Genomic DNA, 17,553 nt, shown 5'->3' with positions numbered 1-17,553 from the left:
CCAGTCTATAGAGAAACATAATGGGGATGTATTCCAGTCATAATGGGGATGTATTCCAGTCTATAGAAACATAATGGGGATGTATTCCAACATAGAGAAAATAATGGGGATGTATTCCAGTCTATAGAGAAACATAATGGGGATGTATTCCAGTCTATAGAGAAACATAATGGGGATGTATTCCAGTCTATAGAGAAACATAATGGGGATGTATTCCAGTCTATAGAGAAACATAATGGGGATGTATTCCAGTCTATAGAGAAACATAATGGGGATGTATTCCAGTCTGGAGGGAAACATAATGGGGATGTATTCAGTCAGTCATAATGGGGATGAGAAACATAATGGGGATGTATTCCAGTCTATAGAGAAACATAATGGGGATGTATTCCAGTCTATATGGGGATGTATTCCAGTCTATATAGAAACATAATGGGGATGTATTCCAGTCTATAGAGAAACATAATGGGGATGTATTCCAGTCTATGGGGAGTATTCCAGTCTATAGAGAAACATAATGGGGATGTATTCCAGTCTATAGAGAAACATAATGGGGATGTATTCCAGTCTATAGAGAAACATAATGGGGATGTATTCCAGTCTATAGAGAAACATAATGGGGATGTATTCCAGTCTATAGAGAAACATAATGGGGATGTATTCCAGTCTATAGAAACATAATGGGGATGTATTCCAGTCTATAGAGAAACATAATGGGGATGTATTCCAGTCTATCCAGAGAAACATAATGGGGATGTATTCCAGTCTATAGAGAAACATAATGGGGATGTATTCCAGTCTATGGGGAGTATTCCAGAAACATAATGGGGATGTATTCCAGTCTATAGAAACATAATGGGGATGTATTCCAGTCTATAGAGAAACATAATGGGGATGTATTCCAGTCTATAGAGAAACATAATGGGGATGTATTCCAGTCTATAGAAACATAATGGGGAAGAAACATAATGGGGATGTATTCCAGTCTAGAGAAACATAATGGGGATGTATTCCAGTCTATAGAGACACATAATGGGGATGTATTCCAGTCTATAGAGAAACATAATGGGGATGTATTCCAGTCTATAGAAACATAATGGGGATGTATTCCAGTCTATAGAGAAACATAATGGGGATGTATTCCAGTCTATAGAAACATAATGGGGATGTATTCCAGTCTATAGAAACATAATGGGGATGTATTCCAGTCTATAGAGAAACATAATGGGGATGTATTCCAGTCTGGAGGGAAACATAATGGGGATGTATTCCAGTCTATAGAGAAACATAATGGGGATGTATTCCAGTCTGGAGAGAAACATAATGGGGATGTATTCCAACATAGAGAAATGGGGATGTATTCCAGTCTATAGAGAAACATAATGGGGATGTATTCCAGTCTATAGAGAAACATAATGGGGGGATTGTCTATAGAGAAACATAATATTCCAGTCTATAGAGAAACATAATGGGGATGTATTCCAGTCTATAGAGAAACATAATGGGGATGTATTCCAGTCTATAGAGAAACATAATGGGGATGTATTCCAGTCTGGGGAGTCTATAGGAAACATAATGGGGATGTATTCCAGTCTATAGAGAAACATAATGGGGATGTATTCCAGTCTATAGAGAAACATAATGGGGATGTATTCCAGTCTATAGAGAAACATAATGGGGATGTATTCCAGTCTATAGAGAAACATAATGGGGATGTATTCCAGTCTATAGAGAAACATAATGGGGATGTATTCCAGTCTATAGAGAAACATAATGGGGATGTATTCCAGTCTATAATGGGGAGAAACATAATGGGGATGTATTCCAGTCTATAGAAACATAATGGGGATGTATTCCAGTCTATTAGAGAAACATAATGGGGATGTATTCCAGTCTCCAGTCTATAGAGAAACATAATGGGGATGTATTCCAGTCTATAGAGAAACATAATGGGGATGTATTCCAGTCTATAGAGAAACATAATGGGGATGTATTCCAGTCTATAGAGAAACATAATGGGGATGTATTCCAGTCTATAGAGAAACATAATGGGGATGTATTCCAGTCTATAGAGAAACATAATGGGGATGTATTCCAGTCTATAGAAACATAATGGGGATGTATTCCAACATAGAAAATGGGGATGTATTCCAGTCTATAGAGAAACATAATGGGGATGTATTCCAGTCTAGAGAGAAAATGGGGATATTCCATGGGGATGGGGATGTATTCCAGTCTATAGAGAAACATAATGGGGATGTATTCCAGTCTATAGAGAAACATAATGGGGATGTATTCCAGTCTATAGAGAAACATAATGGGGATGTATTCCAGTCTAGAGAAACATAATGGGGATGTATTCCAGTCTATAGAGAAACATAATGGGGATGTATTCTATAGAGAAACATAATGGGGATGTATTCCAGTCTATAGAGAAACATAATGGGGATGTATTCCAGTCTATCCAGAGAAACATAATGGGGATGTATTCCAGTCTATAGAGAAACATAATGGGGATGTATTCCAGTCTATAGAGAAACATAATGGGGATGTATTCCAGTCTATAGAAACATAATGGGGATGTATTCCAGTCTATAGAGAAACATAATGGGGATGTATTCCAGTCTATAGAAACATAATGGGGATGTATTCCAGTCTATAGAGAAACATAATGGGGATGTATTCCAGTCTATAGAGAAACATAATGGGGATGTATTCCAGTCTATCCAGAGAAACATAATGGGGATGTATTCCAGTCTATAGAGAAACATAATGGGGATGTTCCAGTCTATAGAGAAACATAATGGGGGGATGTATTCCAGTCTATAGAAACATAATGGGGATGTAAACATAATGGGGATGTATTCCAGTCTATAGAGAAACATAATGGGGGGGATGTATTCCAGTCTATAGAGAAACATAATGGGGATGTATTCCAGTCTATAGAGAAACATAATGGGGATGTATTCCAGTCTAGAAACATAATGGGGATGTATTCCAACTATAGAGAAACATAATGGGGATGTATTCCAGTCTATAGAGAAACATAATGGGGATGTATTCCAGTCTATAGAGAAACATAATGGGGATGTATTCCAGTCTATAGAGAAACATAATGGGGATGTATTCCAGTCTATAGAGAAACATAATGGGGATGTATTCCAGTCTATCCAGAGAAACATAATGGGGATGTATTCCAGTCTATAGAGAAACATAATGGGGATGTATTCCAGTCTGGGGATAGAAACATAATGGGGATGTATTCCAGTCTATAGAGAAACATAATGGGGATGTATTCCAGTCTGTATTAGAAACATAATGGGGATGTATTCCAGTCTATAGAGAAACATAATGGGGATGTATTCCAGTCTATAGAGAAACATAATGGGGATGTATTCCAGTCTATAGAGAACATAATGGGGATGTATTCCAGTCTATAGAGAAACATAATGGGGATGTATTCCAGTCTAAACATAATGGGGATGTATTCCAGTCTATAGAAACATAATGGGGAGAGAAACATAATGGGGATGTATTCCAGTCTGAGAGAAACATAAGGGAAACATAATGGGGATGTATTCCAGTCTATAGAGAAACATAATGGGGATGTATTCCAGTCTATAATGGGGAGAAACATAATGGGGATGTATTCCAGTCTATAGAGAAACATAATGGGGATGTATTCCAGTCTATAGAGAAACATAATGGGGATGTATTCCAGTCTATAGAGAAACATAATGGGGATGTATTCCAGTCTATAGAGAAACATAATGGGGATGTATTCCAGTCTATAGAAAGAAACATAATGGGGATGTATTCCATAGAAACATAATGGGGATGTATTCCAGTCTATAGAGAAACATAATGGGGATGTATTCCAGTCTATAGAGAAACATAATGGGGATGTATTCCAGTCTATAGAGAAACATAATGGGGATGTATTCCAGAGAAACATAATGGGGATGTATTCCAGAGAAACATAATGGGGATGTATTCCAGTCTATAGAGAAACATAATGGGGATGTATTCCAGTCTATAGAGAAACATAATGGGGATGTATCCCAATCTATAGAAACATAATGGGGATGTATTCCAGTCTATAGAGAAACATAATGGGGATGTATTCCAGTCTATAGAAACATAATGGGGATGTAAACATACATAATGGGGATGTATTCCAGTCTATAGAGAAACATAATGGGGATGTATTCCAGTCTATAGAGAAACATAATGGGGATGTATTCCAGTCTGGAGAGAAACATAATGGGGATGTATTCCAGTCTATAGAGAAACATAATGGGGATGTATTCCAGTCTATAGAGAAACATAATGGGGATGTATTCCAGTCTAATGGGGAGAAACATAATGGGGATGTATTCCAGTCTATAGAGAAACATAATGGGGATGTATTCCAGTCTGGGGATGAAACATAATGGGGATGTATTCCAGTCTATAGAAACATAATGGGGATGTATTCCAGTCTATAGAAACATAATGGGGATGTATTCCAGTCTATAGAGAAACATAATGGGGATGTATTCCAGTCTATAGAGAAACATAATGGGGATGTATTCCAGTCTATAGAGAAACATAATGGGGATGTATTCCAGTCTATAGAGAAACAAACATAATGGAAACATAATGGGGATGTATTCCAGTCTATAGAAACATAATGGGGATGTATTCCAGTCTATAGAGAAACATAATGGGGATGTATTCCAGTCTATAGAGAAACATAATGGGGATGTATTCCAGTCTATAGAGAAACATAATGGGGATGTATTCCAGTCTATAGAGAAACATAATGGGGATGTATTCCAGTCTATAGAAACAGTCTATAGAAACATAATGGGGATGTATTCCAGTCTATAGAGAAACATAATGGGGATGTATTCCAGTCTATAGAAACATAATGGGGATGTATTCCAGTCTATAGAGAAACATAATGGGGATGTATTCCAGTCTATAGAGAAACATAATGGGGATGTATTCCAGTCTATAGAGAAACATAATGGGGATGTATTCCAGATCTCCATAGAGAAACATAATGGGGATGTATTCCAGTCTATAGAGAAACATAATGGGGATGTATTCCAGTCTATAGAGAAACATAATGGGGATATTCCAGTCTGGGGAAACATAATGGGGTATTCCAGTCTATAGAGAAACATAATGGGGATGTATTCCAGTCTATAGAGAAACATAATGGGGATGTATTCCAGTCTATAGAAACATAATGGGGATGTATTCCAGTCTATAGAAACATAATGGGGATGTATTCCAGTCTATAGAAACATAATGGGGATGTATTCCAGTCTATAGAGAAACATAATGGGGATGTATTCCAGTCTATAGAGAAACATAATGGGGATGTATTCCAGTCTATAGAGAAACATAATGGGGGGATGTATTCCAGTCTGTATTCCAGTCTATAGAAACATAATGGGGATGTATTCCAGTCTATAGAGAAACATAATGGGGATGTATTCCAGTCTATAGAGAAACATAATGGGGATGTATTCCAGTCTATAGAGAAACATAATGGGGATGTATTCCAGTCTATAGAGAAACATAATGGGGATGTAAACATAATGGGGATGTATTCCAGTCTATAGAAACATAATGGGGATGTATCCCAATCTATAGAAACATAATGGGGATGTATTCCAGTCTATAGAGAAACATAATGGGGATGTATTCCAGTCTATAGAAACATAATGGGGATGTATTCCAGTCTATAGAGAAAACATAATAATGGGGATGTATTCCAGTCTGGGGATGTATTCCAGAGAAACATAATGGGGATGTATTCCAGTCTATAGAGAAACATAATGGGGATGTATTCCAGTCTATAATGGGGAGAAACATAATGGGGATGTATTCCAGTCTATAGAGAAACATAATGGGGATGTATTCCAGTCTATAGAGAAACATAATGGGGATGTATTCCAGTCTATAGAGAAACATAATGGGGATGTATTCCAGTCTATAGAGAAACATAATGGGGATGTATTCCAGTCTATAGAGAAACATAATGGGGATGTATTCCAGTCTATAGAGAAACATAATGGGGATGTATTCCAGTCTATAGAGAAACATAATGGGGATGTATTCCAGAGAAACATAATGGGGATGTATTCCAGTCTAGAGAAACATAATGGGGATGTATTCCAGTCTGAAACATAATGGGGAGAAACATAATGGGGATGTATTCCAGTCTATAGAGAAACATAATGGGGATGTATTCCAGTCTATAGAGAAACATAATGGGGATGTATTCCAGTCTGTAGGGAAACATAATGGGGATGTATTCCAGTCTATAGAGAAACATAATGGGGATGTATTCCAGTCTATAGAGAAACATAATGGGGATGTATTCCAGTCTATAGAAACATAATGGGGATGTATTCCAGTCTATAGAGAAACATAATGGGGATGTATTCCAGTCTATAGAGAAACATAATGGGGATGTATTCCAGTCTGGAGAGAAACATAATGGGGATAATGGGGATGTATTCCAGTCTTTAGAGAAACATAATGGGGATGTATTCCAGTCGATAGAGAACAATAATGGGGATGTATTCCAGTCTGGAGAGAAACATAATGGGGATGTATTCCAGTCTAGAGAAACATAATGGGGATGTATTCCAGTCTATAGAGAAACATAATGGGGATGTGGGGATGTATTCCAGTCTATAGAGAAACATAATGGGGATGTATTCCAGTCCAGTCTAGAGAAACATAATGGGGATGTATTCCAGTCTATAGAGAAACATAATGGGGATGTATTCCAGTCTATAGAGAAACATAATGGGGATGTATTCCAGTCTATAGAGAAACATAATGGGGATGTATTCCAGTCTATAGAGAAACATAATGGGGATGTATTCCAGTCTGGAGAGAAACATAATGGGGATGTATTCCAGTCTGGAGAGAAACATAATGGGGATGTATTCCAGTCTGGAGGGAAACATAATGGGGATGTATTCCAGTCTATAGAGAAACATAATGGGGATGTATTCCAGTCTATAGAGAAACATAATGGGATGTATTCCAGTCTATAGAGAAACATAATGGGGATGTATTCCAGTCTATAGAGAAACATAATGGGGATGTATTCCAGTCTATAGAAACATAATGGGGATGTATTCCAGTCTATAGAAACATAATGGGGATGTATTCCAGTCTATAGAGAAACATAATGGGGATGTATTCCAGTCTATAGAAACATAATGGGGATGTATTCCAGTCTATAGAGAAACATAATGGGGATGTATTCCAGTCTGGAGAGAAACATAATGGGGATAATGGGGATGTATTCCAGTCTTTAGAGAAACATAATGGGGATGTATTCCAGTCGATAGAGAACAATAATGGGGATGTATTCCAGTCTGGAGAGAAACATAATGGGGATGTATTCCAGTCTATAGAGAAACATAATGGGGATGTATTCCAGTCTATAGAGAAACATAATGGGGATGTATTCCAGTCTATAGAAACATAATGGGGATGTATTCCAGTCTATAGAGAAACATAATGGGGATGTATTCCAGTCTATAGAGAAACATAATGGGGATGTATTCCAGTCTAGAGAAACATAATGGGGATGTATTCCAGTCTATAGAGAAACATAATGGGGATGTATTCCAGTCTATAGAGAAACATATGGGGATATTCCAGGGATGGGGATGTATTCCAGTCTATAGAGAAACATAATGGGGATGTATTCCAGTCTATAGAGAAACATAATGGGGATGTATTCCAGTCTATAGAGAAACATAATGGGGATGTATTCCAGTCTATAGAAACATAATGGGGATGTATTCCAGTCATAGAAACATAATGGGGATGTATTCCAGGATAGAGAAACATAATGGGGATGTATTCCAGTCTATAGAGAAACATAATGGGGATGTATTCCAGTCTATATTCCAGAAACATAATGGGGATGTATTCCAGTCTAGAGAAACATAATGGGGATGTATTCCAGTCTAGAGAAACATAATGGGGATGTAGAGAAACATAATGGGGATGTATTCCAGTCTATAGAAACATAATGGGGATGTATTCCAGTCTATAGAGAAACATAATGGGGATGTATTCCAGTCTATAGAAACATAATGGGGATGTATTCCAGAGAAACATAATGGGGATGTATTCCAGTCTATAGAGAAACATAATGGGGATGTATTCCAGTCTATAGAGAAACATAATGGGGATGTATTCCAGTCTATAGAGAAACATAATGGGGATGTATTCCAGTCTATAGAGAAACATAATGGGGATGTATTCCAGTCTAGAGAAACATAATGGGGATGTATTCCAGTCTATAGAGAAACATAATGGGGATGTATTCCAGTCTATAGAAAACATAATGGGGATGTATTCCAGTCTATAGAGAAACATAATGGGGATGTATTCCAGTCTATAGAGAAACATAATGGGGATGTATTCCAGTCTATAGAGAAACATAATGGGGATGTATTCCAGTCTATAGAGAAACATAATGGGGATGTATTCCAGTCTATAGAGAAACATAATGGGGATGTATTCCAGTCTATAGAGAAACATAATGGGGATGTATTCCAGTCTATAGAGAAACATGGGGATGTATTCCAGTCTATAGAAACATAGTCTATGGGGATGTATTCCAGTCTATAGAGAAACATAATGGGGATGTATATTAGAGAAACATAATGGGGATGTATTCCAGTAGAGAAACATAATGGGGATGTATTCCAGAAGAAACATAATGGGGATGTATTCCAGTCTATAGAAACATAATGGGGATGTATTCCAGTCTATAGAGAAACATAATGGGGAAAGTCATACATAATGGGGATGTATTCCAGTCTATAGAGAAACATAATGGGGATGTATTCCAGTCTAGAGAAACATAATGGGGATGTATTCCAGTAATAGAGAAACATAATGGGGATGTATTCCAGTCTGTAGAGAAACATAATGGGGATGTATTCCAGTCTATAGAGAAACATAATGGGGATGTATTCCAGTCTATAGAGAAACATAATGGGGATGTATTCCAGTCTATAGAAACATAATGGGGATGTATTCCCACATCTATCCAGTCTATAGAAACATAATGGGGATGTATTCCAGTCTATAGAGAAACATAATGGGGATGTATTCCAGTCTATAGAAACATAATGGGGATGTATTCCAGTCTATAGAGAAACATAATGGGGATGTATTCCAGTCTATAGAGAAACATAATGGGGATGTATTCCAGTCTATAGAGAAACATAATGGGGATGTATTCCAGTCTATAGAGAAACATAATGGGGATGTATTCCAGTCTAGAGAAACATAATGGGGATGTATTCCAGTCTATAGAGAAAATAATGGGGATGTATTCCAGTCTATAGAAACATAATGGGGATGTATTCCAGTCTATAGAGAAACATAATGGGGATGTATTCCAGTCTATAGAGAAACATAATGGGGATGTATTCCAGTCTATAGAGAAACATAATGGGGATGTATTCCAGTCTATAGAGAAACATAATGGGGATGTATTCCAGTCATAATGGGGATGTATTCCAGTCTAGAGAAACATAATGGGGATGTATTCCAGTCTGTATTCCAGAGAAACATAATGGGGATGATGTATTCCAGTCTATAGAGAAACATAATGGGGATGTATTCCAGTCAGTAATGGGGATGTATTCCAGTCTATAGAAACATAATGGGGATGTATTCCAGTCTATAGAGAAACATAATGGGGATGTATTCCAGTCTATAGAGAAACATAATGGGGATGTATTCCAGTCTAGAAACATAGAGAAACATAATGGGGATGTATTCCAGTCTAGAGAAACATAATGGGGATGTATTCCAGTCTATAGAAAAATGGGGATGTAATGGGGATGTATTCCAGTCTATAGAGAAACATAATGGGGATGTATTCCAGTCTATAGAGAAACATAATGGGGATGTATTCCAGTCTATAGAGAAACATAATGGGGATGTATTCCAGTCTATAGAGAAACATAATGGGGATGTATTCCAGTCTATAGAGAAACATAATGGGGATGTATTCCAGTCTATAGAGAAACATAATGGGGATGTATTCCAGTCTATAGAAACATAATGGGGATGTATTCCAGTCTATAGAGAAACATAATGGGGATGTATTCCAGTCTATAGAGAAACATAATGGGGATGTATTCCAGTCTATAGAGAAACATAATGGGGATGTATTCCAGTCTGGAGAGAAACATAATGGGGATGTATTCCAGTCTATAGAGAAACATAATGGGGATGTATTCCAGTCTATAGAAACATAATGGGGATAATGGGGATGTATTCCAGTCTATAGAGAAACATAATGGGGATGTATTCCAGTCTATAGAGAAACATAATGGGGATGTATTCCAGTCTGGAGAAACATAATGGGGATGTATTCCAGTCCATAGAGAAACATAATGGGGATGTATTCCAGTCTATAGAGAAACATAATGGGGATGTATTCCAGTCTATAGAGAAACATAATGGGGATGTATTCCAGTCTAGAGAAACATATGGGGAGAAACATAATGGGGATGTATTCCAGTCTATAGAAACATAATGGGGATGTATTCCAGTCTATAGAGAAACATAATGGGGATGTATTCCAGTCTATAGAAACATAATGGGGATGTATTCCAGTCTATAGAGAAACATAATGGGGATGTATTCCAGTCTATAGAGAAACATAATGGGGATGTATTCCAGTCTATAGAGAAACATAATGGGGATGTATTCCAGTCTATAGAGAAACATAATGGGGATGTATTCCAGTCTGTAGGGAAACATAATGGGGATGTATCCCAATCTATAGAAACATAATGGGGATGTATTCCAGTCTATAGAGAAACATAATGGGGATGTATTCCAGTCTATAGAAACATAATGGGGATGTATTCCAGTCTATAGAGAAACATAATGGGGATGTATTCCAGTCTATAGAGAAACATAATGGGGATGTATTCCAGTCTATAGAGAAACATAATGGGGATGTATTCCAGTCTATAGAAACATAATGGGGATGTATTCCAGTCTATAGAAACATAATGGGGATGTATTCCAGTCTATAGAGAAACATAATGGGGATGTATTCCAGTCTATAGAGAAACATAATGGGGATGTATTCCAGTCTATAGAAACATAATGGGGATGTATTCCAGTCTATAGAGAAACATAATGGGGATGTATTCCAGTCTATAGATGTAACATAGAAACATAATGGGGATGTATTCCAGTCTCCATAGAGAAACATAATGGGGATGTATTCCAGTCTATAGAAACATAGAGAAACATAATGGGGATGTATTACAGTCTATAGAGAAACATAATGGGGATGTATTCCAGTCTATAGAAACATAATGGGGTTGTATTCCAGTCTATAGAGAAACATAATGGGGATGTATTCCAGTCTATAGATAAACATAATGGGGATGTATTCCAGTCTATAGAAACATAATGGGGATGTATTCCAGTCTATAGAAACATAATGGGGATGTATTCCAGTCTATAGAAACATAATGGGGATGTATTCCAGTCTATAGAAACATAATGGGGATGTATTCCAGTCTATAGAAACATAATGGGGATGTATCCCAATCTATAGAAACATAATGGGGATGTATTCCAGTCTATAGAGAAACATAATGGGGATGTATTCCAGTCTATAGAAACATAATGGGGATGTATTCCAGTCTATAGAGAAACATAATGGGGATGTATTCCAGTCTATAGAGAAACATAATGGGGATGTATTCCAGTCTATAGAGAAACATAATGGGGATGTATTCCAGTCTATAGAGAAACATAATGGGGATGTATTCCAGTCTGGAGAGAAACATAATGGGGATGTATTCCAGTCTATAGAGAAACATAATGGGGATGTATTCCAGTCTATAGAGAAACATAATGGGGATGTATTCCAGTCTATAGAGAAACATAATGGGGATGTATTCCAGTCTATAGAGAAACATAATGGGGATGTATTCCAGTCTATAGAGAAACATAATGGGGATGTATTCCAGTCTATAGAAACATAATGGGGATGTATCCCAATCTATAGAAACATAATGGGGATGTATTCCAGTCTATAGAGAAACATAATGGGGATGTATTCCAGTCTAGAAACATAATGGGGAGATTCCACATAATGGGGATGTATTCCAGTCTAGAGAAACATAATGGGGATGTATTCCAGTCTATAGAGAAACATAATGGGGATGTATTCCAGTCTATAGAGAAACATAATGGGGATGTATTCAGTCTATAGAGAAACATAATGGGGATGTATTCCAGAGAAACATAATGGGGATGTATTCCAGTCTATAGAGAAACATAATGGGGATGTATTCCAGTCTATAGAGAAACATAATGGGGATGTATTCCAGTCTATAGAGAAACATAATGGGGATGTATTCCAGTCTATAGAAACATAATGGGGATGTATTCCAGTCTATAGAGAAACATAATGGGGATGTATTCCAGTCTATAGATGGGGATGAACATAATGGGGAACATAATGGGGATGTATTCCAGTCTATAGAGAAACATAATGGGGATGTATTCCAGTCTATAGAGAAACATAATGGGGATGTATTCCAGTCTATAGAAACATAATGGGGATGTATTCCAGTCTATAGAGAAACATAATGGGGATGTATTCCAGTCTATAGAGAAACATAATGGGGATGTATTCCAGTCTATAGAGAAACATAATGGGGATGTATTCCAGTCTATAGAGAAACATAATGGGGATGTATTCCAGTCTATAGAGAAACATAATGGGGATGTATTCCAGTCTATAGAGAAACATAATGGGGATGTATTCCAGTCTATAGAGAAACATAATGGGGATGTATTCCAGTCTGTAGAGAAACATAATGGGGATGTATTCCAGTCTATAGAGAAACATAATGGGGATGTATTCCAGTCTATAGAGAAACATAATGGGGATGTATTCCAGTCTATAGAGAAACATAATGGGGATGTATTCCAGTCTGTATTCCAGTCTATAAACATAATGGGGAAATTCCAGTCTATAGAGAAACATAATGGGGATGTATTCCAGTCTATAGAGAAACATAATGGGGATGTATTCCAGTCTAGAGAAACATAATGGGGATGTATTCCAGTCTATAGAAACATAATGGGGATGTATTCCAGTCTATAGAGAAACATAATGGGGATGTATTCCAGTCTATAGTATTCCAGAAACATAATGGGGATGTATTCCAGTCTAGAGAAACATAATGGGGATGTATTCCAGTCTAATGGGGATGTATTCCAGAGAAACATAATGGGGATGTATTCCAGTCTATAGAAACATAATGGGGATGTATTCCAGTCTATAGAGAAACATAATGGGGATGTATTCCAGTCTATAGAGAAACATAATGGGGATGTATTCCAGTCTATAGAGAAACATAATGGGGATGTATTCCAGTCTATAGAGACATAATGGGGATGTATTCCAGTCTATAGAAACATAATGGGGATGTATCCCAATCTATAGAAACATAATGGGGATGTATTCCAGTCTATAGAGAAACATAATGGGGATGTATTCCAGTCTATAGAGAAACATAATGGGGATGTATTCCAGTCTATAGAGAAACATAATGGGGATGTATTCCAGTCTATAGAGAAACATAATGGGGATGTATTCCAGTCATAATGGGGATGTATTCCAGTCTAGAGAAACATAATGGGGATGTATTCCAGTCTGAGAAACATAGATGTAAACATAATGGGGATGTATTCCAGTCTATAGAGAAACATAATGGGGATGTATTCCAGTCTATAGAGAAACATAATGGGGATGTATTCCAGTCTATAGAGAAACATAATGGGGATGTATTCCAGTCTATAGAGAAACATAATGGGGATGTATTCCAGTCTATAGAGAAACATAATGGGGATGTATTCCAGTCTATAGAAACATAATGGGGATGTATTCCAACATAATGGGGATGTATTCCAGTCTATAGAAACATAATGGGGATGTATTCCAGTCTATAGAAACATAATGGGGATGTATTCCAGTCTATAGAGAAACAGAGAAACATAATGGGGATGTATTCCAGTCTATAGAGAAACATAATGGGGATGTATTCCAGTCTATAGAGAAACATAATGGGGATGTATTCCAGTCTATAGAAACATAATGGGGATGTATTCCAGTCTATAGAAACATAATGGGGATGTATTCCAGTCTATAGAGAAACATAATGGGGATGTATTCCAGTCTATAGAAACATAATGGGGATGTATTCCAGTCTATAGAGAAACATAATGGGGATGTATTCCAGTCTATAGAAACATAATGGGGATGTATTCCAGTCTATAGAAACATAATGGGGATGTATTCCAGTCTATAGTATTCCAGTCTATAAAACATAATGGGGATGTATTCCAGTCTATAGAGAAACATAATGGGGATGTATTCCAGTCTATAGAGAAACATAATGGGGATGTATTCCAGTCTATAGAGAAACATAATGGGGATGTATTCCAGTCTATAGAGAAACATAATGGGGATGTATTCCAGTCTGTTTTATGGAGCTTTACATTTGCACACTGAGAATGTTGTGGTAATATTAGTCAAAACTTACATATAGCATTTTCAAAAGGTTTCGAGGACCTCCAAGACAGGTATTCCAGTATACTGTGAAACATAATGGGGATGTATTCCAAACCTAAAAACATATGTAACGTCATAAAAACATAATGGGGGACTTGTTTGGAAATTTGCACACTGAGAACATTGTGTAATATTCAAAACTTACATATAGCATTTTCTACTCCAAGACAGGTAAAACGTAATTTATTTAAATGTTCTGGGAACCTTTTAAATAACTTAGACCAGGTGTTCCTGTCAACATTTTTACAACATTATAGGAATGTCCTGTGCAATTTAACTTAAACATTGTATTAATGTCATCACATCTGAGCATATTTTGTGTTTTGAGAACCGATATTTTGTGATGTACCCACACTGTTCTCACAACCTAGTTAAATGTTAAGGGATCCTCTTAGGGATCCCTTGAGCTAGAATCCCGTCAGCGGGATAGATTTGACAACTTCCTGTGAAATTGCAGTGCGCCAAATTCAAACTACAGAAATATAAATATTTAACTTTCATATAAATACAAGTGTAATTTATTAATGAATTCAAAATAAAGCTTAACTTCTTGTTAATCCAGCCGCTGTGTCAGATTTCAAAAAGTCTTTACGGCGAAAGCACACCATGCCATTATCTGAGGACAGCGCCACGCATACAAAACATGAAAACCATTTTGCAACCAGGCAGGCCAGGTGCGACACGAAAGTCAGAAATAGCGATATAATAAATGCCTTAACTTTGAAGATCTTCATCTTTTTGCAATCCCAAATGTCTCAGTGACACAATGAATGGTCGTTTTGTTCGATAAATTACTTCTTTACATCCCCAAAATGTCAATTCATTTGGCGCGTTTGATTCAGAAATACACCGGTTCCAACTCACCCAACATGACTACAAATTATCTAATAAGTTACCTGTAAACTTGGTCCAAACATTTCCAACAACGTTTCTAATCCAACCTCAGGTACCCTAAAATGTAAATAATCAATAAAATTTAAGATGGAATAAACAGTTTCCAATACCGGAGAAAAGTAACGAGTAGCGCGCTCCTGTTCACGCGCACCAAAAGACTTGAGTCTATCTGAGTGACACATGGAAGGAATAGGACTACTTCTTCATTTCTCAAAAGAAAAACATCGAACAATTTCTGACGACTGTTGACATCTAGTGGAAGACATAGGAACTGCAATCTGGGCCCTAATAAATCAGGTTTCCCATAGAAAGTTATTGGAAAACACAATGACCTCAAAAACAAATTTCCCTGGATGGATTGTGCTTGAGGTTTTGCCTGTCAAATCAGTTCTGTTATACTTATACAGTTTTAGAAACTGTAGATTGTTTTCTATCCAATACTACCATGCATATGCATTTCCTAGCTTCTGGGCCTGAGTAACAGGCAGTTTACTTTGGGCATGCTTTTCATCCGTATGTGAAAATAGTGCCCACTAGCTCGAAGAGGTTTTACATGTTCTGGGGAATCTATAAAGAAGTGAAAGATTGTTCTGTCAATGTTCTAGCAACATCAAAGGAATGGTTTGTGCACCCTGGTAAAAAATATGATCTGAATGTCAGCAGAACTTGGAATGTTTTTGTGTTTTAGGAACATATCTCCACAATCTTCCCACAACCTAAATAATATTTCTGGGAACGTTCTTGTAACGTCAGGTGACTGTTTTTGGCACCCTAAAAGAAACATTGTAGAACCATCCACACAACTGGACAGGTTTTTGTGCATATATTTTGTGACATCCCCACAATGTTCCCGTCAGACTGTACCCACGACCAAATGAAACGTTCTGGGAACCTTTTTAAAATAACAGATTAAAATGTGTTCTAGGAACATTCTTGCAACATCAGGCAAATGTTTAATACAAACATTCTATGATCATAAGCACAACTAGACAGTTGTTGTGTTATGAGAACATTTGCCGTGACCTAACAAATGTTCTGTGAATTTTCACAGAACCAATTTTGGTTTTCTGGGATGTTATTAGAGGGATTGTTTTCAATGAATGTTCTTTGTCCATACTGTACATACAATCGACTGTTGAAAGAAAATTAATCTATTCATCACCAGCTGCTGTTTGAATGAACTTACATCCACTATCAGACTGGTTAAATAGAAAAGCACACAATGTGTGTGTGTGTGTGTCTGTGTGTGTGTGTGTGCTTGTCAATAGTCGGGGTCGATTTCACGGCTTAGCAGGTGAGCACAAGGAATAGGCAGATCAAAGAATGAGTGAACAATTCATATTTTTAAATATCATGAGGAAGTGTTTTCAGTCTGTAGACGACAGGTCAGAAGACAGCTGAGTGACAGTGGGAGGAGGTGTTTTCAGTCTGTAGACGACAGGTCAGAAGACAGCTGAGTGACAGTGGGGGGAGGTGTTTTCAGTCTGTAGACGACAGGTCAGAAGACACCTGAGTGACAGTGGGAGGAGGTGTTTTCAGTCTGTAGACGACAGGTCAGAAGACACCTGAGTGACAGTGGGAGGAGGTGTTTTCAGTCTGTCGACGACAGGTCAGAAGACACCTGAGTGACAGTGGGAGGTGTTTTCAGTCTGTAGACGACAGGTCAGAAGACACCTGAGTGACAGTGGGAGGAGGTGTTTTCAGTCTGTAGACGACAGGTCAGAAGACACCTGAGTGACAGTGGGAGGAGGTGTTTTCAGTCTGTAGACGACAGGTCAGAAGACAGCTGAGTGACAGTGGGAGGAGGTGTTTTCAGTCTGTAGACGACAGGTCAGAAGACAGCTGAGTGACAGTGGGAGGAGGTGTTTTCAGTCTGTCGACGACAGGTCAAAAGACACCTGAGTGACAGTGGAAGGAGGATGGTCTATCTTAACAGTCAGGTACGCAGGTACCATTGTGTCTCAATTCTATCCTCTTTAACATAGCCTAACCTCTTA

General features: G+C 37.5%; 1 protein-coding gene across 1 annotated transcript in view; it reads left to right on the top strand.

The window, feature by feature from the left end:
* Window positions 1-17,553, top strand: part of LOC115123486 (collagen alpha-2(I) chain-like) — a 39,761-nt gene that overhangs the window by 17,031 nt on the left and 5,177 nt on the right. The gene's annotated exons all lie outside the window — the stretch shown is intronic.

This window comes from Oncorhynchus nerka, linkage group LG12 (assembly GCF_034236695.1).
Source record: "Oncorhynchus nerka isolate Pitt River linkage group LG12, Oner_Uvic_2.0, whole genome shotgun sequence".
In the NCBI taxonomy this organism is placed as follows: Eukaryota; Metazoa; Chordata; class Actinopteri; order Salmoniformes; family Salmonidae; genus Oncorhynchus; species Oncorhynchus nerka.
Note: the sequence above shows the minus strand (reverse complement) of the source record. Positions and strands in the feature narration are given on the sequence as shown.